Source organism: Erythrolamprus reginae, chromosome Z, assembly GCF_031021105.1.
Source record: "Erythrolamprus reginae isolate rEryReg1 chromosome Z, rEryReg1.hap1, whole genome shotgun sequence".
Lineage (NCBI taxonomy): Eukaryota > Metazoa > Chordata > Lepidosauria > Squamata > Dipsadidae > Erythrolamprus > Erythrolamprus reginae.
Window position 1 is genome coordinate 63,660,236 of NC_091963.1, and position 26,837 is coordinate 63,687,072.

At 43.5% G+C, this 26,837-nt stretch overlaps 1 protein-coding gene across 3 annotated transcripts in view; it reads right to left on the bottom strand.

Annotated features, from left to right (window-relative positions):
* The window catches only part of SUGCT (succinyl-CoA:glutarate-CoA transferase), a 417,742-nt gene that overhangs the window by 151,294 nt on the left and 239,611 nt on the right, over nt 1–26,837 (bottom strand). The gene's annotated exons all lie outside the window — the stretch shown is intronic.

Consider the following 26,837-nt stretch of genomic DNA (forward strand, 5'->3'; position numbering starts at 1 on the left):
CGCCCCGAGTCTTTGGAGAGGAGCGGCATACAAATCTAATAAACTATAACTATAACTATCAGGACTGCCCCTACCCTCATTGCCCTTCGTAAGCTCCTGAAAACCTACCTATGTCACAGGGCATGGGGAAATTGATATACCCCTCAGCTATTATAGTTTATGTATGGTTTGTTTGGGTTGTATGATTGCTTTTTATTATAAGGATTTTTTAAAACTGTTTTTAAACATTGGATTTCTACATTGTATATTTTTTGTTGTGAGCCACACCGAGTCTTCGGAGAGGGGTGGCATACAAATCTAATCAATTATTATTATTATTAATTATAATTATTAAACCAGGCTGGAAGAAGGAATCAAGTGTGGATCTACCCTGAGTCATTGTGCAGCTGCAAGCTGTATAAGCTTGACCTTCGTCAAGATCCAGGAAGCCTTATCTGGTCATTCCTGAACAAAGGCAAACAATCTGCTGAGATTCTTATAATTAGGTAGTAGACAAGCAACTGACTTTAACTATACATGAGTGGTTCTGGTTTCTTCATCTGACAGCAAGTGAATGTTTAAAATAGGCTTTTCCAATCCCATACCTTCTAGATATGTTCGGATTACAATAACCTCTAGGTATGCTAGAGATTCTGGAAGTTATAGTAGCTACACATCTGCAAAACAGCAGGTTGAACAAGTCTGATTTAAAGATTGTTGGGAATCTTTAGCCAGCTATATACCAATTTTTATATGTCAATTTTTTTAAAAAAAAGTTATGGGAAGAAAGCATGTACTAAAATTCTTTTTCACTACATCATGTGTAATTTAATCTAAACACAACACACAGAATACATATTTATGTAAATACTATGACTAAAGCATTTTCTCTCTCTCCTGCAACCCAGTGTGATTATTGTATATAGCTACTTCCATGAGGTAATTAATATTACCACTCTCTGACTTAGAAAAATCTGTTCCTATCTTTTCCAGCTTCTAAAAACTATTGCATCTCGGAACTACGTCGCCTTAAACATGACCTAAGCATAGCCCATAAAATCATCTGCTACAATGTCCTTCCTGTTAAAGACTACTTCAGCTTCAGCCACAACACACGAGCACACAACAGATACAAACTTAAAGTAACCCACTCCAAACTAAACTGCAGGAAATACAACTTTAGTAACAGAGTAGTTAATGCATGGAACTCACTACCTAGTTCTGTAGTATCATCACCTAACCCCGAAAACTTTATCCTTAAGACTATCCACTGTTGACCTCACCCAATTCCTAAGAGGTCAGTAAGGGGCGTGCATAAGTGCACCAGTGTACCTACCATCCTCTGTCCTAATATTTCTCTCCTACTAGTATCATGTATTGTTATATTGTGATCCCTCGTTTTTCGCAGGGGATGCGTTCCAAGACCACCCGTGAAAAATGAATTTCCGTGAAGGGGGGGAAAGACATATTTTAATGTATTTAATGAGTATTTGGACTTTTAAAACCCATCCTTTACATTAAACAGTCATTCTATAATGTTTCTCAGCTGTAACTACATGAGATATCCTTCCAGTTTCTTTAATAGAGTACAGTAATACTGTAGAAGAATTTTATGAATTTTTAATGGATTTAAAATTTTCAATGGATTTAATGGATTTAAACCCCTTTTGAAAACCCATGAAGTAGCGAATCCGCAAAAGATGAACCGCGAAGTAGCGAGGAATTACTGTATTGCCAACATGTACTTGACAAAATAAATAAATAAAATAAAGATCTCAACTGTTAGTAACTTCGATTTCTTGACTGCTTTATTGGTTAACACTGCTGATTTGTGGATTTTTAATTTCATTTTTATTGTATTTTATGTTATATATTGCCATAGGACAGTTTCCCCATTGGAAAGACATAAGCGTATATTTGTTATATTTGTTATGTGATATATAGAGTCAATTTTATTTAAAATTATAATGCATAAAAATGTGACTGTTTTATTTGAATAATCTGGAAAGCAAATGTTTTCCTTTCTCAGAACACATGAACAGATGTGTCTTTTCATATAATAATTAATAATAATAATAATAATAATAATAATAATAATAATAATAATTTATTAGATTTGTATCCTGACCCTTTCCGATGACTCGGAGCAGCTCACAGCAACAATAAAACACAATAGAATACAAATCCAATATAAAGTATATTAAAATCCAATATAAAGTATATTAAAAACCAGTATTGTTAAAAACTAGCAATTCTAAAACAGTCACACCAATCTCAAGTATTTAAGTCAGAAAAGGTGAGAGGGGAAATTAATTCCCCATGCTTGACGGCATAGATGGGTCTTCAACATCTTGTGGAAAGCAAGGAGGGTGGGGGCAATTCGAATCTCAAGGGGGAGTTGATTGCAGAGGGCCGAGCCTGCCACAGAGAAGGCTCGTCCCCTAGATTCCGCCAGATGACATTGTTTAGTCGACAGGACCCAGAGAAGGCCAACTCTGTGGGACCTAATCGGCCACTGGGATTTGGGCGGCAGAAGGCGATGGCATAGGTATTTTGGTCTGATGCCATGTAGGGCTTTATAGGTCATTACCAACACTTTGAATTGTGACCAGAAACTGATTGGCAACCAATGCAAGCTGCAGAATGTTGACGAGACATGGGCATATCTAGGGAAGCCATGATTGCTCTTGCAGCCACATTCTGCATGATCCGAAGTTTCCAAACACTTTTCAAAGGTAGCCCCATGTAGAGAGCATTACAATAGCTGAACCTCAAGGTGATGAGGGCATGAGTGACTGTGAGCAGTGAGTCCCAGTCCAAATAGGGCCGCAATTGGTGCACCAGGCGAACCTGGGCAAACATCCTCCTCGCCACAGATGAAAGATGGTTCTCTAATGTGAGCTGTAGATCGAGGAGGACGCCCAAGTTGCGGACCCTCTCCGAGGGGTCAATAATTCCCCCCCAGGGTTATGGACAGACAGATGGAATTGTCCCTGGGAGGCAGAACCCATAGCCACTCTGTCTTATCCGGGTTGAGTTTGAGTCTGTTGACACCCATCCAGACCCTAACAGACCACCGGATAAGACGGAGTGGCTGTGGGTTTTGCCTCCCAAGGACAACTTCATCTGTCCATCCATTACCTTGAGGGGGGGAAGTATTGACCCCCTGAGAGAGGGTCCGCAATTTGGGCGTCCTCCTCGATCCACAGCTCAAATTAGAGAAAGATCTTTCAGCTGTGGTGAGGGGGCGTTTGCCCAGGTTCGACTGGTTCACCAGTTGCAGCCCTATTTGGATCGGGAGTCATTGCTCACAGTCACTCATGCCCTCATCACCTCGAGGCTCGACTACTGTAATGCTCTTCACATGAGGCTACCTTTGAAGAATGTTTGGAAACTCCAGATCGTGTAGAATGCAGCTGCGAGAGCAATCATGGGCTTCTCTAAGTATGCCCATGTTACTCCAACACTCTGCAGTCAGCATTGGTTGCTGATCAGTTTCTGGTCACAATTCAAAGTGTTGGTTATGACCTATAAAGCCCCTTCATGGCATCGGACCAGAATATCTCTGGGACCGCCTTCTGCCGCACGAATCCCAGCGACCGGTTAGGTCCCACAGAGTTGGCCTTCTCCGGGTCCCATCAACTAAACAATGTCATCGGGCGGGACCCAGGGGAAGAGCCTTCTCTATGGTGGCTCCGACCCTCTGGAACCAGCTCCCCCCAGAGATTAGGATTGCCACCACCCTGCTTGCCTTTCGTAAACTCCTTAAAACACACCTCTGCTGTCAGACATGGGGGAATTGAAACATCTCCCCCTTGCCCATGTAGTTTTGATGTATGATTGATTGTGTGCTTGTTTTTTATATATTGGGGTTTCTTTTATGGACTTTTTAACCTAAAACTGTAATTTAGATTGCTAAATATTAGATTTGTTGCTATGTACTGTTTTTACCATTGTTGTGAGCTGCCCCGAGTCTGTGGAGAGGGGCGGCATATAAATCCAATAAATCTAATCTAATCTAATAGCCTCCAGGCACCGGCACATCACTTCCACTGGAGTTGGAGCGCCACCACCTTCTCAACAACCTTCCCCATGAAGGGAAGGTTGGAGACTGGCTGATAGTCTTACAAAAAACCCCCGCGAAGAGGTGATTAACGAGATTGATGAGATATATAGAATATAGACTAACTATGCCTGAAAACATCATCTCGCTAGGGAGGTACATCTAAGATTCTCCAGGAAAAATATAAGAGATTACGCAGCATCTAGAGAAGGCAAATTAACTTATAAAGGTACAGAACTTTACATCTTAAAACAAATTCCTAGGAGAGTTCGTGAACGAAGAAGGAACTACAAAGCACTGGCCAAATCATTAAATAAAAAGGAATTAACTTTAGAGGGACCATACCCGAGGGAATGATATACCTTAGAAGGTAGAAGGATTAAAGTAGAGACAACAGAACAAGCACAAGAAGTATATGAGCAAGTGGCTGGGTTAGAGCTGGAATCAGAAAAGTGGAGACAGAATAGAGTCAAGTAAAGACGAGGACTTTGAATCAAGGCAAGGAAACAAGGAGAGGGAAGAGAGGAACAGAGGAGGAGATGGAAAAGAAAAGAGAAGAGGGAAAAAGAATTAGATCTCAGACAGCAGCAGCAGCAAATAAATAAAGAAGTCAGAACAAATCCTTACTTTCTTTTAGATTAAAATGCAACATGAAATAAAAGTATTTTCAATAAATATTAATTGACTTAATAACTTCTATAAGCGAAGGAAAACCTTTTCAAAATTACTCTCCCAGAAGGCTCAAATAGTTTGTAACCAAAAAGTACATATAAAGCAAGCCCACAGAAAAAACTTGGCATAACATAAATTAGGTGAACTATATGCGTCATTAGGTGATAAAAAGAAAAGAGAAGTAGCCACATATGTCAAAAAGGAACTAAAACCCAAGGAAATACTTACAGACATGAAAGGCAGATTCAGTGTAATTGAAATTGAATTCTTGGGAGAGAAATTGACATTACTTAATATTTATGCCCCTAACCAAAAACAAAAAAAAAGTTTCAAAAATTTGCATGAGAAATTGGTTCATATAAATCCAAAATATATTTGTGTGGTTGGGGATTACAATGGAATAATAAATCCTAGAATGGACCACAGAGCATTTGGGAAACAAAAAATGAAAATACCTACTCTCCCTGATATTTTCAACAATTTGGCAGAAGAACTTGACTTAATGGACATATGGAGAAATAGACACCTGAAAACAAAACAATTTACATTTCATTCTATACCACACAATTCTTTTTCAAGAATTGATATGGCATGGATTAACAAAGGATTTTGCCATAATATAAAATTTATAGAAATCAAACCCAATCATTGGGTGGATCACAATCCTCTTCTTATTACATTCCATCCAGAAAAGAAAAGTTTCAGAAGATGGACTTTTAACAAGAAATTACTCTCAGGTGAAAATTATATTGATTTGATCAAAAAAGAGACAGAATTATTTCTAGTGGAAAATAAAAAACAACCCACATATATAATATGGGATATTCTTAAGGCATACATCAGAGGAATAACAATATCACCGCTCCGAGTCTTTGGAGAGGGACAGCATACAAATCTAATAAATAATAATATCATATACAGCTAAAAAAACCAAAGAAGAGAAGAAAGAACAATCTAAATAAAATTAAAAGACTTGAAATAGCTCTACAACAAGAACCCCAAAACAACAAAATCTTATACTTCCTGATGGATGCCAGACATGGAGTTAACCTCACCGACCAGCCTGAATACACAAGAAATATAAAACAAGCCAGATAAACACATTTTGAATGAGCAAATAAGCCAAGCAGATGGCTCTCCCCAAAAATTAAAAAGGAAAAAAGCGATAAAATAATTTACCAAATAGCAGATAAACATGGCACACTACAACACACAGAACGGGGGGGGGGGGGGGAGAGATAATTTATGAGTATTATAGAGAATTATATACACAAGAACAGGTAGATATAACGAAAATAATGAATTATTTATCCAAGAGTAATCTCCCATTAATAGAAGAACAAGACAGAGTGGCAATAAATGATGAGATAACAATACAGGAATTACAACAAGCTTTAAAGAGTCAGAAGAATAACAAATCACCGGGCCCAGATGCTTTCCCAGGGTAATTCTACAAAAAATTAAATCAAATATTTGAACCAATACTACTTGAACTGTATAATGAAACATTCAAAAAGGCTAAAATACCATGGAGAGTATCTTATATTACAATTATCCCAAAGAATGAGACAGAAAAAGATAAAATTCAAAATTATAAGCTCATATCATTATTAAATGCAGACTATAAAATTTTAGTGACAATTTTTGCAGAAAGTTTAAAGAAAGTCTTGAATAAAATTATAAACCAAGATCAAAATGGTTTTCTCCCATATCGTCAAATTACAAATTGTACCAGAACAGTCCTAGACACTCTGGAATTCTGCGATTCACATCCAGGTAGACAGGTAACACTTGTCTTCCTGGATGCACAAAAGGCTTTCAACAATGTTAATTGGCAATATCTTCTACAACTGATTCAAAAATTAAATTTTGGGAACAATTTTTAAAACATTATGCAAAACATATACTCATTGCAAACAGCCAGGGTAATGATAAATAGCGATTTGACTGATAAGTCTTATATTAACAAAGGGAATCTCAAGGATGCCCCTTATTACCTCTACTTTTCATAACAGCATAAGAAATATTGTTAAACAAGATATGGAATAATGACAAGATAAACGGTATTAGTGTGCACGTAACACTAGGGTGAGATCCCATGTCGGGAATCTCCGTACCGGAGGAGCGTGCTTGTTAATAGCTCCCTTGAAATCCCTCACCCATGGATGGTGAGCCAAGGATCGAAAGTCTGACACACGGATTATAGTTGAAAGGGCCGCCACTTGCCTTTTTAGGGTGTTGCGGGCTAAGCCCCGCTCAATTCCCGATTGGAGAAATTCAAGGATTGCAATCAACGAGGCTTGCTTCGGATCACAGTGGCGGGCAGAACAAAACCTGCAGAAGGCTGCCCATGTTGCCTGGTATATCCGCACTGTCGATGGCCGACGAGCCGCCTGCATAGTAGCAATGACCGTGTCCGGTAGATGTTGCTGCGTTAGTCTCTCCCGCTCACATGCCAGGCGGCTAATTGGAACCATTGGGGATCCGGGTGACAAATGGACCCCTGAGTGAGGGAGACGATCCGATCCGGGATCCTCCAACGAGGGGACACTGAGAGGGCTACCAGGTCTGCGAACCACGGCCAGTGGGGCCAGTATGGAGCCACTATGATGACCTCAGCTCTTTCCCGGATTACTCTGTCCAGTACCCGTTGTAGTAGACACGTCGGGGGAAATGCATACAGCAGACCCTTGGGCCATGGAGACAAGAGGGCGTTGACCTTTTCTGCCCTCGGTGTTGGGAACCGGGAATAAAATCTCACCAGTTGCGTGTTGGCTTGTGACGCAAAAAGGTCCACCAGAGGAGTCCCGAAGCATTGAATTATCTGATAAAATACTCCGGGATCGAGTCTCCACTCTCCGGGGTCCAGGGTAGACCTGCTCAGCCAGTCTGCCTGAATGTTGCTGGTCCCGGCAATATGTTCCGCCGACAGTGAGGCTAAGCGGGTCTCTGCCCAGTTGAAAAGGGCCGCTGACTCGACCATTAGGCGGAGAGACTTCGTTCCCCCTTGATGATTCAAGTGGGCCCTGGTAGCCACATTGTCGGTTAAGACCAACACATGCTTGCCCTGAATCCAAGGAAGGAAAGCTTGAAGAGCAAGAAAGACTGCCCTGAGCTCCAAATAGTTGATGTTGATTGGGCTCAGATCTTCCGGAGACCAAAGTCCCTGGGCCATATGTAGTCCCATGTGGGCCCCCCAACCAGACAGACTGGCATCCGTTGTGAGGATTAGGCGGTCCCGGTTGCAGAAGAGGGACCCATTGCCCAAGGCAGGGGAAGTCCACCATCTCAACGATACCTTGACCGTGGAAGGAAGCCGCACTGACCTTTGTGAGTGACTCATTTTGGCCTTCTGCCATGGAAGAAGGAACCATTGAAGGACCCTGAGATGATGACGGGCCCAAGGCACAATGCCGATAGTTGAAACAAGGGTCCCCAGAACCTTTGAAAGGAACGCGAGAGACACCCGTTGCTGGTGTCGAAGATGTAGGAGTAGTTGTCGAATGTTTGACATTCTTTCTGGAGATAAGGTCACAGTCCCTGTGGAAGTATCTATCATGGACCCCAGGTGCAACAGTTTGACTGTTGGAAGAAGATGACTCTTTTCTTCGTTGATTGTAAACCCATGGGATTCCAGTGTCTGCCTCGTGACTGCCAGATCTGCCAGCGCCCTCTGAGGGGACCTGGACAGAATAATAAGGTCGTCTAGGTAAGCTAGAATTCGAATCCCATGAGACCTGATCTGGGCAGTTAGTACGTCGAGTAATTTCGTAAATGTGCGAGGGGCCGAAGAAAGGCCGAACGGCATTGCCCGGTATTGGTAGTGTGAGCCGTCCAGGTAGAACCGGAGAAATCTCTGATGAGCCGGCAGGATTGGCACATGCAAGTAGGCTTCCTTTAAATCTATGGATGTTAATAGATCGTGCCCCCGGATTGCAGCCAAGATGGTTTGAAGAGAATGCATCCGGAATCGTCGATACCTGATGTAGGTATTGAGCTGTTTTAAATTGAGGATCATTCGGACCCCTCCCGATGTTTTCGGTACAAGGAAGACCCTTGAATAAAACCCGGTACCTATTTCGTGTCCGGGCACTTCCTCTATCGCCCGTATCTCCAAGAGATGGGTTATCTCCTTTTGAAGTTGGGACCTCTTCTGGGTGTCCCGCTGAACTGAGCACTGAACATAATGGTTGGGTGGGGGCTGGAGGAACTCCAAACGCAAGCCCTGGGAGACAGTTGCTATCGCCCACCTGTCGGAAGACGTAGTCCTCCAGGAGGCCTCGAAAAACTGAAGTTTGTCTCCCAGTGGCCGATGAACAGAGTCTCTTAGGGCGCTTGAAGCCCCTCTGGTTTCCACGAAAGGGCCGCCTCGATTGTTGATACCCTCTCTGGCGATCCTGGAAGGGGACTCTATCACTACGAAAAGAGGTAGTATTGTACTGGGTCTGGGAATACGGTCTGGTATTTTGACCCGCTGGAGCCGAGGAATCCCACTGAAAGGACTGCCTGCGTTGGTAGGGATTATAGCGACGCTCCTGTCGCCTATAGGCTCTGGGGAGGGACTTTCTCTTGTCCTTGTCCTCCACGAGGACTGGATCCAGAGCTTCCCCAAAAAGCTTTTCCCCCTGAAAGGGTGCTGAGGCCAGGTTCCATTTAGACTTCAGGTCTGCTGGCCAGCTTCTCAGCCAAAGGAGACGCCTTGATGACAAAGTTGCCGCCATACTACTGGCCGAAAACTTGGCAGCATGCAGAGTGGCGTCCTCTGAAAACTCTGCTGCCGCCAACAGCTTTCCAAGGTCCTGCCGCAAGCGACCCTCATCCGGTCCAAGTCTGGCCTGCATCTCCTGCAGCCACACGATAGATGCTCTTGTGAAAAAGGAAGCAGCCGCCACTGCTCTAAATCCCCAGCTCGCCATCTGATGTGTTTTGTGTATTAACACCTCTGCCTTTCTGTCCTCAGGCTTTAGGCTGTCACCAGTCTCTGAGGGCACTAATGACTTGGAAATCAGCTGCATGACTGGCTGATCTATAGGAGGGAATTCCAGTAATTTCTCTACCTCCTCATCAAATGTGTAGAATCTTCGTTCTACTGCAGAAGGCCCCTGAGCTGCAGCTGGGTGTTGCCAGGGTCTTTTAACACTCTGCTGGATGATATCAGAGGATGGAATGTGCTCTGACTCAGGCTGGGGTTCCTTAAAGAGGACTGTAGACGGTTTGGTCCCATCTGTGGTGTCTGTTGGTTTTCCCGGACCTGGCAAATCTACAGTTTGCTTGGCCTTATGAAGCAAGACCCTAAAAGTTGAGGCTTTAAATAATCCAGCCGCCACAGGCTGCTCTGGCGGTGTTTCGTCATCAGAAAGATCATAGTCTTTTTCAATGTCCTCTAAAGGGTTTGCTTCGTCAGCCCAAGACCCCAAACCCGAGGGGGGCGGTGCACACCATAGGTTTTTTGACTGCACTGGGCGAGGCTGCTGTGTAACTTGCTGCACCCCCGCCGCCATCCCCTGAGTATAGGCATTGTTAATCAAATCCTGAACTGAAGGGGACATCTGATGCCAAGTATCTGGCTGTGGTCTCAGCCCTGCTGTTGTCCATGCCTCAGGTTGACCTCGAAGCCCCGCTGCTGTGGGCGTAAAAGTGGCTGAGGGTCCCTGACCGCTCCTTAAGGACTGGCTTGCTGAGCCTGGCCTAGGTTGGATAGGACCAGGAGAAGGAAGCACTTGAGGCATAGCTGGCATCTGCCTGTCTGGAGACCAATCCCGGTCTGACAGTACCTCTGCTGGCCTTATGGTAGGAAGAGGAACAGATGTGTCCCTGGCCAGAGGTAAATATTGCGCAGACATAGGAGAAATAGTCAAGGGGGTGTGAAGGGCCGCCTCCAACCTCTTTTCCAAGGCCTGAATCCTCTTTTCCGCTTCCTTAAGTGATGAAGAGGAATGCTGGGTCTTGGCTTTATCTTTAGCCTTAGCCTTGGCCTTGGGGGCTGTGCTAGGAGAGGGCACTTTTCCTGGAAGCATTTGGTCTTCCATTGTACTCACTGATTAACACCGGAGATTTAATCTGACAGCTATCTCGATACCACACAAGGCAGAAAATGGCGACCAGGCACCCCAGGGGCTCACGCATGCGCGAATCGACCCCATTCCGTTGATCGCGCCCATCATCTGGGCGGAGAGCAACTTTCCCGCCTTGGCACAAAATGGCGGGCGCGGGAAAAGCCTCTGAGGCAAAGTAGCCCTCCATGGCTCCGCGCTGCTCCCTTATGGGGGGGCAACCCCCTCCAGGGCCATCATCCTCCACAGAGCCTGCCGGCACGCTCAGCAATTTTCGGCTTTTTTTCGCCGTTCCAGCGATCCCAGCTTCGGCGGCGGCTTTTTTACGAGCCGCCGAACAGCTGAGAGGCGCTGGCTCCGAGCCAGCTCTTTTTCAATCAAATCTTCCGGGGAAGTGGAGATTCCCCCAAGCCTCCCAGTGGGGGGGGGCGGACCCCCCCACCTTTGGCTTGCAGCCGGGTCTGGCCTTGGAGGCCAGGGACCCCAAGCTGTGTTGCTCCTCGCTTGGGGTGGTACCCGCTGAGGGAAGGGGCCCCTGAGGAGAAAAACGGTGGGGGAGTGCCCACGGAGGGCAGAGACCCCTTACAGGAAAGCTGTCCTTCACCTGTGGAAACACAAGAAAAAACATTAAAACGGTAAAGAAGTTAATTAATTAAATACTTAATTAATTTAATCAATTTTAATCAATTTTAATTAAACCATATATGTCTAAATAACATGAAGTAACTCATAAGAAACAACTCAAACGTCTCTACACTTAGACTGAGTTTTTAAAACTGGCTCATGGGGGCTGCTAAGGGGGCGGTGCCAGTTAATTAATTATTTAAATTAACTCAGTCTCTACCAATAGGATTGGTTAACAACCCATGATGGACTCTCCTTCCAGAGTCAATGGAGAACTACTGCTTATAATATGGGGACGTTTGCATTGGCACTGCAAAATGTGGAGAATTTGAAACATGGTAATTGCCATAACTGTGGTAAATCGGGTCATTATAAATCTCAATGCAGAGCCCCCCCCCAGGGGGGGGCGCTGCTAAAGGCACTTTAAGAACTAGCAAGTCAAAAACTGTATGTACCCGGTGTAAAAAGGGTTTTCATTGGGCTAATCAGTGTCGCATAAATCCTTTCCCTCAGTCAGGAAACAAGAGGGGGGCATGCAACCAGCCCCGCTCCAAATATTGTTTCTGTTATGTCAAATGAGCCTTTTTTGGTCTCTGTTCTGTTTGTATAGTGAGACTGTAGAAGCTTCGTTGCCAGGTACACCTTATTTTCTGTCTATTGAACCTGCACAACCTCTTTCCCTCCTGCTTTGCCATTACTTGTTTACCCTCGTAGGGATTTTATATCAAGGGGGATTTTAGCAGCACCTTTTCTCACAGATTCTGACAAATTTTCCTCTGTGGCGCTTGCGTTTATTGTGGACAGCCCTACCTGTGTCAAGGAGGGGGACTTGGTGGCTACTGCCATCCCTGTGCCCATTGAAAGAGGTCCCCAAGATTACTATGATATTGTCATTATTCCAGAGAACTCAGATCTGTTTACTATTGAAATAATTTTACATAAAAAGCACCCATTGCTTACCCTTACGCTGAACAAACGTTCTTTTTCTGGTATATCAGATACCGGGGCTGACGTCTCCATCATCTGTGAAAAAGACTGGCCTGCGTATTGGCCGACAGATTCTTTCCTAGCAGTCCGAGGAGTGGGCGGAATTTAATCTGATAGGGTCAGTAAAGATTGGCTGTCTGTAACATCTCTTAACATCTCTGAAAATGCCTGCATTAAAACTGTTGTTGTGCCTTTGCATGTTAATTTGTGGGAGTGAGATCTTTTGTCTCAGCTGAGAGCGAAGGTGAATCTGTACTAATGCTGCATTTAAAAAGGCTTTTTTCCCTGTGTTTGTTGATTGTCCTATCTCATTCAGTTGACTGCTATTCATTTAGAGGCCTTGCAATAAGTGAATGCTGCTTTGCAGCACACGTGGGTGGACAGGATGGAAGCCAATCTTCCTCTTGCCATAATCCTATTAAACACTGTGGATCTCCCCATGGCAGTTCTTGCACAAAAGTCCTCAAAATTATTAATTTTGGAATGGATTCATCTTTCTCATACCCCACGTAACACTGTTACTCAGAGGTCTCATCTTTTTGTTACACTTATTGTCAAATGCCGGCATAGGGCCAAATTGTTGACTGGCATTGAACCTTCTGTGTTATATGTTGCTCTGTCTTTATCAGGGTGGGATCCTTTGTTTGCAAACTCTGATCATCTTCAGTTTACGCTGACTGACTGACCTGGAGAAGTTTCCTGTCATGCACCTCCTGACCCAGACTGTCACTTGTTAGACAATCCCTTTTCAATGGTGCTCCCCGCTCTCATCTGTTCTCATTTCTGACGCTGTCACTGTATTCGCGGATGGTGGCAAGACTTATGGGGCATGTGTCTGGCTGCACAAGGGTCAGTGGTCAACAAAAATTACTCCCCCTCAGACCTCTGCTCAGAGGGCTGAATTGGCTGCATCTATTTTGGCATTTACCGTATATACTCGAGTATAAGCCGAGTTTTTTAGCCCCAAAAATGGGCTGAAAAACACAGCCTTGGCTTATACTCGGGTCATTGACAAAGTCACCACACGAGGGCGCCATTGCTTGAGCCAGAGCGAGGAGGCACCAGCTTTTGTCTCCTCTGGCACGCCGTAGTTCCTCTCCCTTGCTCAAGCAAAGAAGGCAGCCATTTGCAATGGTGAGTCGGATTAAAAAGGCCCCCTGCTGTCAGATTCTCCTCCCCCTCCTTTGAAAGGATTTAAATTGTTTAAAAAATGGTATTTTGTGGTAGTTGCTGTCCTTGCTTGGATAGGATCTAATAATGTGTTATGAGGCAGAGCTAGACAGGAATTCTTTTTCTATCTGTCTATCTTTCTATCTATCTATTTTTCTATCTATCTATTTTTCTATCTATCTATCTATCTATCTATCTATCTGTATCTATTTCTTTCTATCTATCTATCTATCTATCTATCTATTTTTCTATCTGTCTGTCTATCTTTATATCTATCTGTCTATCTATCTATCTATCTATCATCTATCTATCTATCTGTATCTATTTCTATCTATCTATTTTTCTATCTAACTATTTTTCTTTCTATCTATCTATCTATCTATCTGTATCTATTTCTATCTATCTATCTATCTATCTATTTTTCTATCTATTTTTCTATCTGTCTGTCTGTCTGTCTATCTATCTTTCTATCTATATCTATCTATCTATCTATCTATTTCTATCTATCTATCTATCTATCTATTTTTCTGTCTGTCTGTCTGTCTATCTATCTTTCTATCTATATCTATCTATTTCTATCTATCTATCTATCTATTTTTCTGTCTGTCTGTCTGTCTATCTTTCTATCTATATCTATCTATCTATCTATCTATCTATCTATCTATCTATCTATCTATCTATCTATCTATTTGGTTTTCTATGCTGATAACCTCACAGCAGCTAATGCTGAAGCTCTTCTTTGGATACACTTATTTGTTTGTTTGTTTGTTTGTTTGTTTATTTAATTGGATTTGTATGCAATCCCTCTCCAAGGACTCAGGGTGGCTCACAGCATATATAAAAACAGAACAATAATGTAAATCCAATTAATGATGAGAAGGAATCCAGTTTTGAAGGATTTTAACTCTTAGGTTTTTTTACTTTTTAATTTATTGTTAATATTGTTAATTTGTTTACCCTCTTTTAAATTTACAGAGCTAGTTTACTGGTTTTCTTTAAAATAAATATTCTAAAACATGTCTCAATTAATGTAATTTTATTGTTTTCCATTTTTATAAGTTACCAGTAGCCACTGCATTTTCTAACCTCGGCTTATACTCGGGTCAATACGTTTTCCCAGTTTTTGTGGCAAAAATTGGTGCCTCGGCTTATACTCGGGTCGGCTTATACTCGAGTATATACGGTACAATTTTTTCTGAGGAACCTTTTGATTTGATCCTTGACAGCTTATACATTACTCAAATTGTTTCTTCCATCTTTGATTCATATCTGTCACCATCATTGGATGCAAACCTTTTGTCTTTGTTCTTGACCTTGCAAAAATTACTCATGGCACGAAAGTGTTTATTTTTTGTTTCCCATATTAGGAGTCATCAACCCTTTCCTGGATTTTTGCAAGAAGGAAACAATGTAGCAGACACTGCAGCTTCAGCTGCAGCTGCCTCTGTCTCTTTCATGGCTGTTGCTTCAGCCCCGGCTCCACGGGAAAGTCATTCCTATTTTCATCAGAATAAAAAGGCGCTCATGAAACAATTTGGCATAACAGCGAATGAAGCATTTGCTATCATTCAGCAATGTCCCACCTGTAGCCAACAAGCGAACTCCATACCTATGGGAGTCAACCCTAGAGGTACGGAATGCTGCCGGATTTGGCAAATGGATGTAACACAATATCCTCCCTTCACTTCTTGGAAATATCTTCATGTTTCAATTGATACATACTCAGGCAACATTATGGCCACTGCGCAATGGAGTGAAGTCACTAAACATGTTATAAATCATTGTATTTGCACCTTTGCATCGTTGGGATGTCCAAAAGAACTGAAAACTGTTAATGGATCTGCTTACACTAGTGCGGCCTTTGCCGTCTTCTGTAACCAGTGGGACGTTGTGCACAAATTCGGGATTCCTTACAATTGCCAGGGTCAAACTTTAGTGGAAAGAGCGCACTTAACACTAAAACATGCCCTGGACAGGTATGATCAGAAACAGGGGGAAATTGCCCCTAACCTCCCAGCAGTGCAAAACACTCTTAATCTTTGTTTATATATCCTGAACTTTCTTAATTTGACTAGCACTCCTTCATGCGACTCGTCATTTTTCTACAGTTCCAGTCTCCTCACCCAGGCCTTTGGTCTACTATTATCAGCTACCAGATCTCACCTGGAGAGGCCCAGCAGATCTTGTCACCTGCAGTGCAGCTCGACGATCGGGTGCTGTGGGTGCCAGGAGGACACGTAAGACCATATCTTCCTAAACATGCAGGCACAAAAGGGGGACATGGACATTCACACACACCTCCCCTTCCTGCGGGAACCTCCAGAGATGACAACACTCCAACAACAGGCTGACCCCATTGCCTGACCTGGAGACAGGGCAGGGACACCTGCAACCACTGCCTTACGAAGAACATGAAGAAGAAGAAGTGACCGATCCACCTCCATCTATCTCCCCCAGGGGATATTCGTTGCTTTGCCGAAGAACATCTAATCATCACCTGTCATTGTGGCAGGCATTGTTGAAACTTGGGGAATGCAACTTTTTTTCTCATCCTTGTGTGCTTATTGCATTGCTTTCTAGTTTTACTGTTTTCCTTTTTATGCTAATATTATATGTTACAGAACAGAGGGGCTTGGTGGGTTCTAAGCTCCTCGCATACCCTGATGGGCTTTAAATGGGTCCCTCAATAGTGTAAGGAGACACATTCCTAAATCACGCATGTCCTCTAATCCTCATGAACTATCGCAATGCCTTACCTATAATCTGTGGGTGCATTTGGCTCAAGTTAATGTGTCCACATTTTGTTTAAGTGAGACTGTGGACATGCATACGTTGCTTGGCAATTGTTTGATTCCTGTGTGTACTCCTCTTTCTTTAATCCTTAATGACACTACCTTGGGAATGTTTTTGAAGAACCACAAAATTCGATATAGTGATTCACCACACTGGGGTCCTATCACCAGGATCCTTCCCTCATTTGCTGTATCTCTTTATACACCAAACGTTGCCAGTGGTGCACATGTTTCCTGTGCACGTGTCACCTTTCCATCTAAAGCACACTGTTTAGAAACTGGCCATGCCTTATGGAACTGCTCTCACTATGAAACCATAATTTCCAACAGGGCGCACATCATACTGCCTACTGGTTGGTTTTTCACATGTGGCCAATGAACCTTTAATTATATTCCTGCAAATCTTTCTAACACTCAGTGCTGTTTGAGTCAACTTACAGCAGTCTTGCCCAAAAAGGAGGACATCGTTGTCCGCACAAAAAGGTCCTCTGCACCTCTTGATGCTTCATGCAATGATAACATAAAGCTATTGAGCAAAGCTGAGTATGTTTCACTTTCGATATCCCTAGTGGGGGTACCTGGTTTGGCCGCATTGCCTGTTCTTTAGCAAAAACCATTAACACTACATCAATAGCCATTGCTGCCTTAACACAAGAACAAATAGAGCTCCGACATGCAATTTTGGAGAATAGAGCTGCATTAGACTTTTTGTTACTGTTACATCACCTAGGCTATGAGTCTGTAAAAAACATGTGTTGCTTTAACATCTCAGACAACTCATGTCTGGTGAGAAAGCAATTGGACAACTTAAAGGATCTTGCATCTCACATCCGAGAGGATGTGTTACCTCCCTAGTGGGATGCCCTATGGTCCTGGCTTCCAGATGGCTCCTGGCTATGTATGATCCTAACTACTGTGATTGTTATGGTAATAGTTTTTGTATTCAATGCATTCCATCATTAGTGCTGTATTCAATGCATTCCATCATTACTACAAATCTTTAAGAGTCTTCTGTCCTCTAATAGGAAGGTCATTCTCACTAGGGAAGTCAAACCCCTTCTGGACTTAGAGGCCCACTTGCACCAGCAGGAAGCCATACCAAAGAAACAACCTTTCTCTCTGCCCAGCGATGAGGAAGAGTCTGCTCTTTAAAAATAAAAACAGGGGAGATATGGGGATACGTAGGAACTAGTGTTGGGATGTGCGTGCAGGCCTTGAGCATGACACCGAAGATAGCCAGTTCCCTGGCAACTCCTCTTTTCCCTAACACCCTTTATCTTTTTTTTTCTCCTGCTAGCCTGGAAAAGTTTCAAAACTTTGTATCTTGAGGTGGGGTGATGAGATCCCTCTCGCTTCCCTCCTTGCTTTTCTCATGAATCAACACTTTGAAAATTGTTGCATATTTGTGTGGCTTTAATTGGTTGCATTTTATATGCCTATTACGTTGTGTGAATTGGTTTTAGGGACCCATGTGAAATGTAACAACACATAAGCCTGCCTTTCTTTGTTTGCTTTCAATAAAAGAGCCTTGCTGGATTTGATCTGGGTTGTCTCATCCTGAGAAAGTGCTTGTCCGAAGTTTTTTCTCCCGTTTGGCTATTCATGAGAAGCCCACAGTTGCAGCATAAAGCAATAATAGAATATAACTAGTAAAATAACATTATCTGTAGCCTACAAGGAGAATTTTTATAAAATATTCTATAGATGATATCTCTCCCCATCAAGAATTGCTAAAATATTTCTAAGATCTACATCAACATGCTGGAAATGTAATAAAGAAGTAGGTTCTTTTTACCACATGTGGTGGATGTGTCCTAAAGTTAAAGTGTTATGGAAGACTATACACAGATGGTTGGCAGAAATTACGGAGACAGAAATAGAATTTACTCCCGAAGGTTTCTTACTTGGAATCTGGAACAAAATTTATCCTAGACATATACTATATTTAGTGACACACATAATCACCCCAACTAGAATAGTTTATGCCCAGATCTGGAAAAACCAAAATATATCCTTTGAAGGTCAGATTATCGAAAAAGTATACAGATGTGCAGAATTGGATGAGATGACAAGGGATATTAAGGGAACCAAAGATAATGAAACCAACAAAATACGGGCAAAATGGCACAAATGGATTAAAAAAAAGATACCAAATAGAATGATATTTAATCTCAGACGATAGGTGTAATATATGACAAAAAGATTACAATTAGAAAATTTTAAAGACATTGATACATGAATTTAGGTTAAAAATTGTTCTTTTTCTTTTCCTTCATTTGAGTTATTGTGAATATAAGTATAAACTTACAATTTGTTCTATTTTAATACCTTTTATTGGATTGAAGTAAGTTTTCCATTCTATTTTTCTTTTTTTCCCTTTCATCAATGAAGTAAAGATAAATTACAATTGTATATTTTTTAAAAAAGGGAAAAAAGGGAAATGATCTGTAAATATATGTTTTTCTTTATGTATTAAAAACAATAAATAAAACATTTTTTTAAAAAAATTGACCGGAAAACCATGTGTTTTCAGGGTCCTTATGATGTCGTCTAAGTCTGCTGTCAGCACATCTAGGAACTTTGTAAATGTCCTTGGGGCTGATGACAGGCTGAAGGGCATGGTCCTGTATTGGAAATGACAGTCCTCAAAACAGAAGTGCAGGAACTGTCGGTGATCCAGTTAGACTGGGACATAAAGATATGCTTCCTTCAAGTCTATGGACATCAGCCAGTTTCGCTGACGAATGGAAGCAAGGATTGTCCGCAACAGGTGCATGTTGAAATACAGATGTTTATGTATCGCACATAGATGTTTAGTTGCTTGAGATTTAATATCAAGCAACAGCCACAGGCTTTGGGGACTATGAATACTATGGAGTAGTATCCTAGGCCCTGCTGCTCTGTTGTGACTCAATGTCCCCAATGTCTAATAGGTGGAGGATCTCTTGGTATAAGAGGTCCTGTTTGTGCTGGTTGAGTATACAGTGATCCCCCGAGTTTCGCGATCCCGATCATTGCGAATCGCTATATTGCGATTTTTCCACCCGATGACGTCACTCCCTTCCTTTCTCATCTTTCTTTCTCTCTCTTTTTCTCTATCTTGCTTCTTCCTCTCTCACACTCTCTTCCTCCCTCTCTCATCTCTTTCTTTCCTTCTCTCTCTTTCTCTATCTCTCCCCCTCTTGCTCTCGAGCGGCGGGCGGCACCCAGGGAAGGTTCCTTTGGCCGCCCACCAGCTGATCTGCTCGGCAGCGTGGCAGCAGCGAGGAGCCGAAGATGGGGTTTCCCCATTGCCTGGGCAACGGGGGAAACCCCATCTTCGGCTCCTCGCTGCTGCCGCGCTGCAAGCGAGCGGCAAGCGAGCGGCAAGCGAGCGGCAAGCGAGCAGCCGGGCGGGCGGGCGAACGGGCAAGCGGCAAGCGATCTTGGGGTTTCCCCTTTGCCTGGGCAACGGCGAAACCCCATCTTCGGCTCCTCGCTGCTGCCGCGCTGCAAGCGAGCAGCCGGGCGGGCGGGCGAACAGGCAAGCGGCAAGCGATCTTGGGGTTTCCCCTTTGCCTGGGCAACGGGGAAACCCCATCTTCGGCTCCTCGCTGCTGCCGCGCTGCAAGCGAGCAGCTGGGCGGGCGGGCGAACGGGCAAGCGGCAAGCGATCTTGGGGTTTCCCCTTTGCCTGGGCAACGGGGAAACCCCATCTTCGGCTCTTCGCTGCTGCTGCGCTGCAGAGCAGATCAGCTGTTGGGCGGCCGAAGGGGTCTTCACCGCCGCCCACACGCAAACTCCACCATCTGCACGTGTGCAGCCATGGAAAACAGGACGCGCATGCGCAGCTGGTGTTTTTACTTCCGTGCCGCTACATCACGAGTTATCGATTATCGCGAGGGGTCTTGGAACGGAACCCTCACGATAATCGGGGGATCACTGTAATCGGGCAATGAATAAATCTGTTTGGAGGGAATTGTATAAATTCTACCTTGGGGCCCTGGGCTATTGCGCTTAAGACCCAGGTATCTGCAGAGATGGATTCCCAGGAGCTGGTGAAATGCTGTAATCGGCCTCCGATGGGAAAATGACCTCAAGAGTCACTTAGATTTGCAGTAGCCTCCACGGCTAGAACCCTTGAAATATCTTCTGGACTGCTGGAACTGTCAGTTTCTGTCTCCATAGGTGTTCCTATCTGTTCTATAGGAAGGCTGGTTGTAGGACCCCTGGGCATACGACCTGGTGGCTGGGGTTACAGATGAGAAAGAGTCTACCCGAAAGGGCTGTCTCCTAAAGTACAGTGTCATTTATCTGTCCTGGTGTCTGTATGTCTTGGGGAGAATTTTCTTCTTGTCCTTCTCCTCGATGAAGACAGTATCCAGGGACTCCCTGAATAATTTTGGCCCATTAAAGGGAGCTGTGCCAGGCACCATTTGGACTTGGCATCCTCTTGCCAGGTACGGAGCCAGAGTAAACAGCGGGAGGAGAGATTAGTTGCCAAGGCTCTCGATGAGAATCTGGCTGCTGACAGGGTGGCATCTGCTGAGAATCCCGCCACCACTAGTAGTTTATTAATGTCCTGGCGAGGAGGGCCATCTTTCGGACCTAATTTTGTGAGCATATCCTGAAGCCACAGGATTGACGCTCTGTTGAAAAACAACGTGGCTCAAGCCGCTTTGAGGGCCCAAGGTGCCATTTGGTGAGATTTTTTAATTAGGCTTTCGGACCTTCAGTCATCTGGCTTTAGGCCATCTGCCATGTCTGATGGCATCCCGGCATTTGACACTATGCTTGCCACTGATGCGTCAATGGTAGGGGATTGCAATAAATCCTCCATCTCTAGATCAAACACATAAAACTTAGGTTCTGAAGCTGTTGGGCCTAGAGCTGCTGCTGGATGTTCCCATGCTCATTTAACATTGCCCAAAAACAGCTGCGGGGAAGGAATATGGCCAGAATCTTTCTGAGGTTCTGTAAAGAGACAAATAGCTGGTTGGATGCCCGCTGCCAGGTCCAAGATCTTTTTTTTTTCCTTGTCAATCGTGCCCAAGGCTTTGTTAAGTAGTATGCAAAATAGAGACAGTCTGAAAAGCCCTGTGAAGATCGATGGTTCTGGTGGTGCACCTTCATCCTCCGAAAGCTCGTTCTCTGGCTCAAAATCCAGATCTCGTAACCCAGAGTGGAGCGGCTCATGTAAGGGAGACAGGGATGCTGGTGCTGACTAGGTGTTCCTGTGTGTTGCAGGTGGAGGGGGCGGAGGCAAAGCAGTTGCTGTATACTGTTGAACTCCTGCTGCAATACCCTGAGAATACGCTGAGGCAATCATGTCCTGATTCTTCCCCTGGGTCCCGCCAACCGACAATGTTTAGTCGACAGGACCTGGAGAAGGCCAACTCTGTAGGACCTAATTGGCCGCTTCGATTCGTGCGGCAGAAGGAGGTCTCGTAGATATTCTGGTCCGATGCCACGTAGGGCTTTATAGGTCATTACCAACACTTTGAATTGTGACCGAAAACTGATCGGGAGCCAGTGCAGGCTGCGGAGTCTTGATGAAACATGGGCATAACTAGGGAAGTCCGTGACTGGTCTCGTGGCCGCATTCTGCACGATCTGAAGTTTCCGAACACTCTTCAAAGGTAGCCCCATGTCGAGAGCATTGCAGTAGTCAAACCTTCAAGTGATGAGGGCATGAGTGACTGTGAGCAGTGAGTCCCTGTCCAAATAGGGACGCAACTGATGCACCAGGCAAACCTGGGCAAATGCTCTCCTCGCCACAGACGAAAGATGGTGTTCCAATGTCAGCTGTGGATTGAGGAGGACACCCAAGTTGCAGACCCTCTCTGAGGGGATCAATAATTTCCCCCCCAGGGTAATGGACGGAAAGATGGAATTGTCCTTGGGAGGCAAAACCCACAGCCACTCCATCTTGTCAGGGTTAAGTTTGAGCCTGTTGACACCCATCCAGACCATAACAGCCTCCAGGCACCGGCACATCACTTCCACTGCTTCGTTGACTGGACATGGGGTAGAGATACCTCACCCCATGCCCTTGGATGATCTCACCCAGCGGTTTCATGTAGAGGCACCCCACAAGGGAGGAACCTAGAGGTTGACCTCTGACTCCCCACTAAAACTAACTGCGATTACAAGAGAGGTAGGAGGAGAACCACTGCAAAACAGTGCCTCCCACTCCCAACCCCTTCAGCCGGCACAGAAGGATACCCTGGTCGATGATATCAAAAGCCGCTGAAAGGTCAAGAAGCACCAGGACAGAGGATAAACCTCTGTCCCGGGCCCGCCAGAGATCATCCATCAGCACGACCAAAGCTGTTTACTTGCTGTAGCCAGGCCTGAAACCCGACTGTTGAGGGCCTAGATAATTGGCTTCTTCCAAGGACTGATGGAGCTGGAGCGCCACCACCTTCTCGACAATCTTCCCCATAAAGGGAAGGTTGGAGACTAGACGATAGTTGTTAAGTATGGCTGGGTCCAGGGATGTGGTGAGATAAAATCAGCAAAATTCCCCGCAAACACAACATCAAGACAGCCTTTGGTACAGATAAAAAAATAGCCAACATCCTAAGAAACCCCAAAGACAATATCCAGCTAGAAAACCAGGGAGTTTATCAAATACTGTGTAAAATCTGCCCAGCCACATATATTGGACAAACTAACAGGAGAGTAAATGCATGTGTTGCAGAACATAAGAATGCATTAAGAAAAAAAGAAAAAACCTCCTCCATTTCCAACACGTCAAAACTACAGGACATGAAATTGATTTTGACAGTACCAAATTAATCTCCAAAACAGAACAGTACAGCAGAAGAATAATCATGGAAGCCATCGAGATGGAAAAACATCCCCAAAATATGAACAAGTGGGATGATACCTCCCGCCTACCAGACATCTGGAAACCAGCCCTCAAACGTATCCCAGCCATAGAAACTGAAACCAGACTCAGAACACACATTGCAAAACGATCAAGTAGCCTGCAAGCTCCAACTACTCAGGATATCACGCCTAATCTACAACCATTAACTAATAAGTATATCTCAGTTACATCAACGACCCCAGGTGTTACCCCACTGACTCACCAGGAAGTTTCTACACAGCAGGCAATTGCTGAGCCATCAAACCACACCCAGCCACCAGTATTTATAGAAGGAAGGCAGCTCAGGTCTCGCTGTGTTCGCCCTAGAACAAGGACGGAAACACCAGCCTGAAGATGACGAGTGGGACCTCGTCGAAACGTCGCCAGAAATTTCCAAATCCTACATGGGAAGAAACCCGAATATACCAAGACCATCATACCTGTACCCGTGAAAATCTACGAATATATATATATATATATATATATATATATATATATATATATATATATATATATATATATATATACAGTGGAACCCCGACATAAGAGCTGCTCTACTTAAGAGCAACTCGAGATAAGAGCTGGGAGGGGAGAGATATTTTTGTTCTACTTACAAGCCCAAATTCGAGATACAAGCGCCAAGGAGCTGTCTCCTGAAGCCAAACGCTAACTTCCGCGTTCGGCTTCAGGAGACAGCTGCGAAGCGGCGCGCGTGTTTTAAAAGGTTGCAGCCGGCCTGGGGGGTTCGGGGGGGTGCTTGCAGCTTTCTTTCTTGCTCTTTTTCTTTCTCTCTTTTACCTTCCCTTCCTCTATTTCTTCTTTTCTTTCTCCTTCCCACCTTCTTCCCTCCCTCCCTCCCTTCACTCATTCCTCTCTTACTCTCCCCTTTCATAAGTTTCCTTGCTTCCTTCCTCTGTTCCTGTCCCTTCCCCCTTTCTTTCTTTCTTTCTTGCTCTTTTTCTTTCTCTCTTTTACCTTCCCTTCCTCTATTTCTTCTTTTCTTTCTCCTTCCCACCTTCTTCCCTCCCTCCCTCCCTTCACTCATTCCTCTCTTACTCTCCCCTTTCATAAGTTTCCTTGCTTCCTTCCTCTGTTCCTGTCCCTTCCCCCTTTCTTTCTTTCTTTCTTGCTCTTTTTCTTTCTCTCTTTTACCTTCCCTTCCTCTATTTCTTCTTTTCTTTCTCCTTCCCACCTTCTTCCCTCCCTCCCTCCCTTCACTCATTCCTCTCTTACTCTCCCCTTTCATAAGTTTCCTTGCTTCCTTCCTCTGTTCCTGTCCCTTCCCTCTTTCCTTCCTTCCTTCCCACCCTCCGTCCATTCATTCACCCATTCCTCTCTTGATCGCTTAAAGCCGGTCCCTGGTGCAAAAAGGGTTGGGGACCTCTGTCCTACAGGATTGGGTGGCAGAGAAGTTGAACATATGTAAATTTAAAAGTTTAAGAAAGTTTACAAGTTAAGTGAAAGAAACTTCATTATTCATTTATATGTACATGTACATTTCTTCATTAAAAACATGTCTTTCTGCATAATTTAGACTAACTTTGTGAGTTTTTTGAGGGCTGGAACCAATTAAAATTATTTACATTAATTCCTATGGGGAAAAGTCGTTCGAGATAAGAGCTGCTCGACTTAAGAGCCCAGGTCCGGAACGAATTAAACTCGTATCTCGAGGTACCACTGTATTCCATTTACAACAACACAAAGATTGGAACTCCAGCCTGAAGATGGTGAATGTGATTTCACCGAAACGTCGCATAGACATGCAAAACATTACACAGGGCAAAACCCGAACTCAGAACAATCTACATACATATATATTCACATATTCACACTCATATATGTTCACACAAATACCTATTAAAGAAGCCTTGACAGCTATCCAAGACAAACACAAACCCCCCAAATATATCCTAGACCTTACCAACCACTGCCTGACCAATACATACTTCATCTATAATGAACAAAGATATAAACAAATAGAGGGAGCCCCCATGGGATCACCTCTATCACCTGTCATAGCCAACCTCTATATGGAATATTTCGAAAATAATGCTTTAGAGCAAGCCAAATACAAACCCAAACTTTGGCTGAGATATGTTGATGATACCTTTGTAATTTGGCCACATGGTAAAGAAAAACTAGACAATTTCCTCACTCATCTCAACAGCCTACACCCCAAAATACAGTTTACTATGGAAACAGAAATCAATGATCAACTTCCCTTTCTAGATGTACTGGTCTATAAAAAACCCAATGGCAGCCTAGGACATACTATCTACCAAAAGAAAACCCATACCAACCGTTATCTAAATGCACACTCACACCACCACCCCGCACAAATCACCTCAGTGGCCAAAACTCTCATCACCAGAACCAAACGCTTAGCTGACCATGAGCACTTAAAAACTGAATTGAACAAACTCAAAGATGTACTAATTTCTAATGGATTCAAAGAGAAAACAATAACAAACCTAATCAATAAAGAGACACCCCCCAAAAAACAAGATCAAGAACAGGACAATGGCACCACCATCCTTCCTTACATCAAAGGCACCACGGATAAAATTAGTAAAATTCTACAAAAACATAACATCAAAACCTCATTTTGCACTAACCAAAAAATATCTAATATCCTAAGGAGCCCCAAAGATAAAATCCAATTAGAATACCAAGGAATCTATGAAATCCCTTGCAAAACATGTGCAGCCACATACATTGGACAAACTAACCGAAGAGTGAGCCAGCGCATGGCAGAACATATGAATGCAGTCAAGAAACAGGAGAAGACCTCCTCCCTTGTCCAGCACATTAAAAGAACAGGGCACGAAATTGACTTTGAAAAAACTAAATTACTCCACAAAACAGAGAATTTATATAAAAGAATCTCTCTAGAAGCTATCGAAATTGAAAAGAGATCCTTTTGTTTAAATAAAAGGGATGATACCTCGCGCCTGCCAGAGATTTGGAAACCAGCCTTAAACAAAATAAACACTTCATTATAATCAATATGTCAATCCTTTAATTATTATGATTTTAGAATTTTATATTTGGAAATCAGACTTAAACAAAACACTTCATAATCTTCATGCCATTCCTTCTATAACCATGATTACACCAACCAATCAGATCACGGAAGCATAGTCACCCAATCTATTTGCTACATTCAAAGCAAATCTCCACCCCCACACTACATGCTAAGAAGAAATGTCAGTTGCTAATATTCATTTGCAAAAACACAAAGATTGGAACTCCAGCCTGATGATGGTGAATGTGATTTCGCCGAAACGTCGCATAGACATGCAAAACATTACACAGGGCAAAACCCGAACTCAGAACAATCTACATATATATATATATATATACATACACACACATACATACACACACACACACACATACATATATATATATATATATACATATATATATATGTATCACATGTTTTTTGCTGAAATTTCAAAATTAAGGAAGACTAGGATGGCACCATTTCGGCCATCCTAGTCTCCCTTAATTTTAAAATTTCAGCAAAAAACATGTGATACATACAGAATATAGTTGTTGGCTATGAATAAATTAACTGCCTTGAAATGGCCCTGGGTTGGGCCTAGAGGCAAAAAGGAGCTGTGACGTTCCTTCAATATACC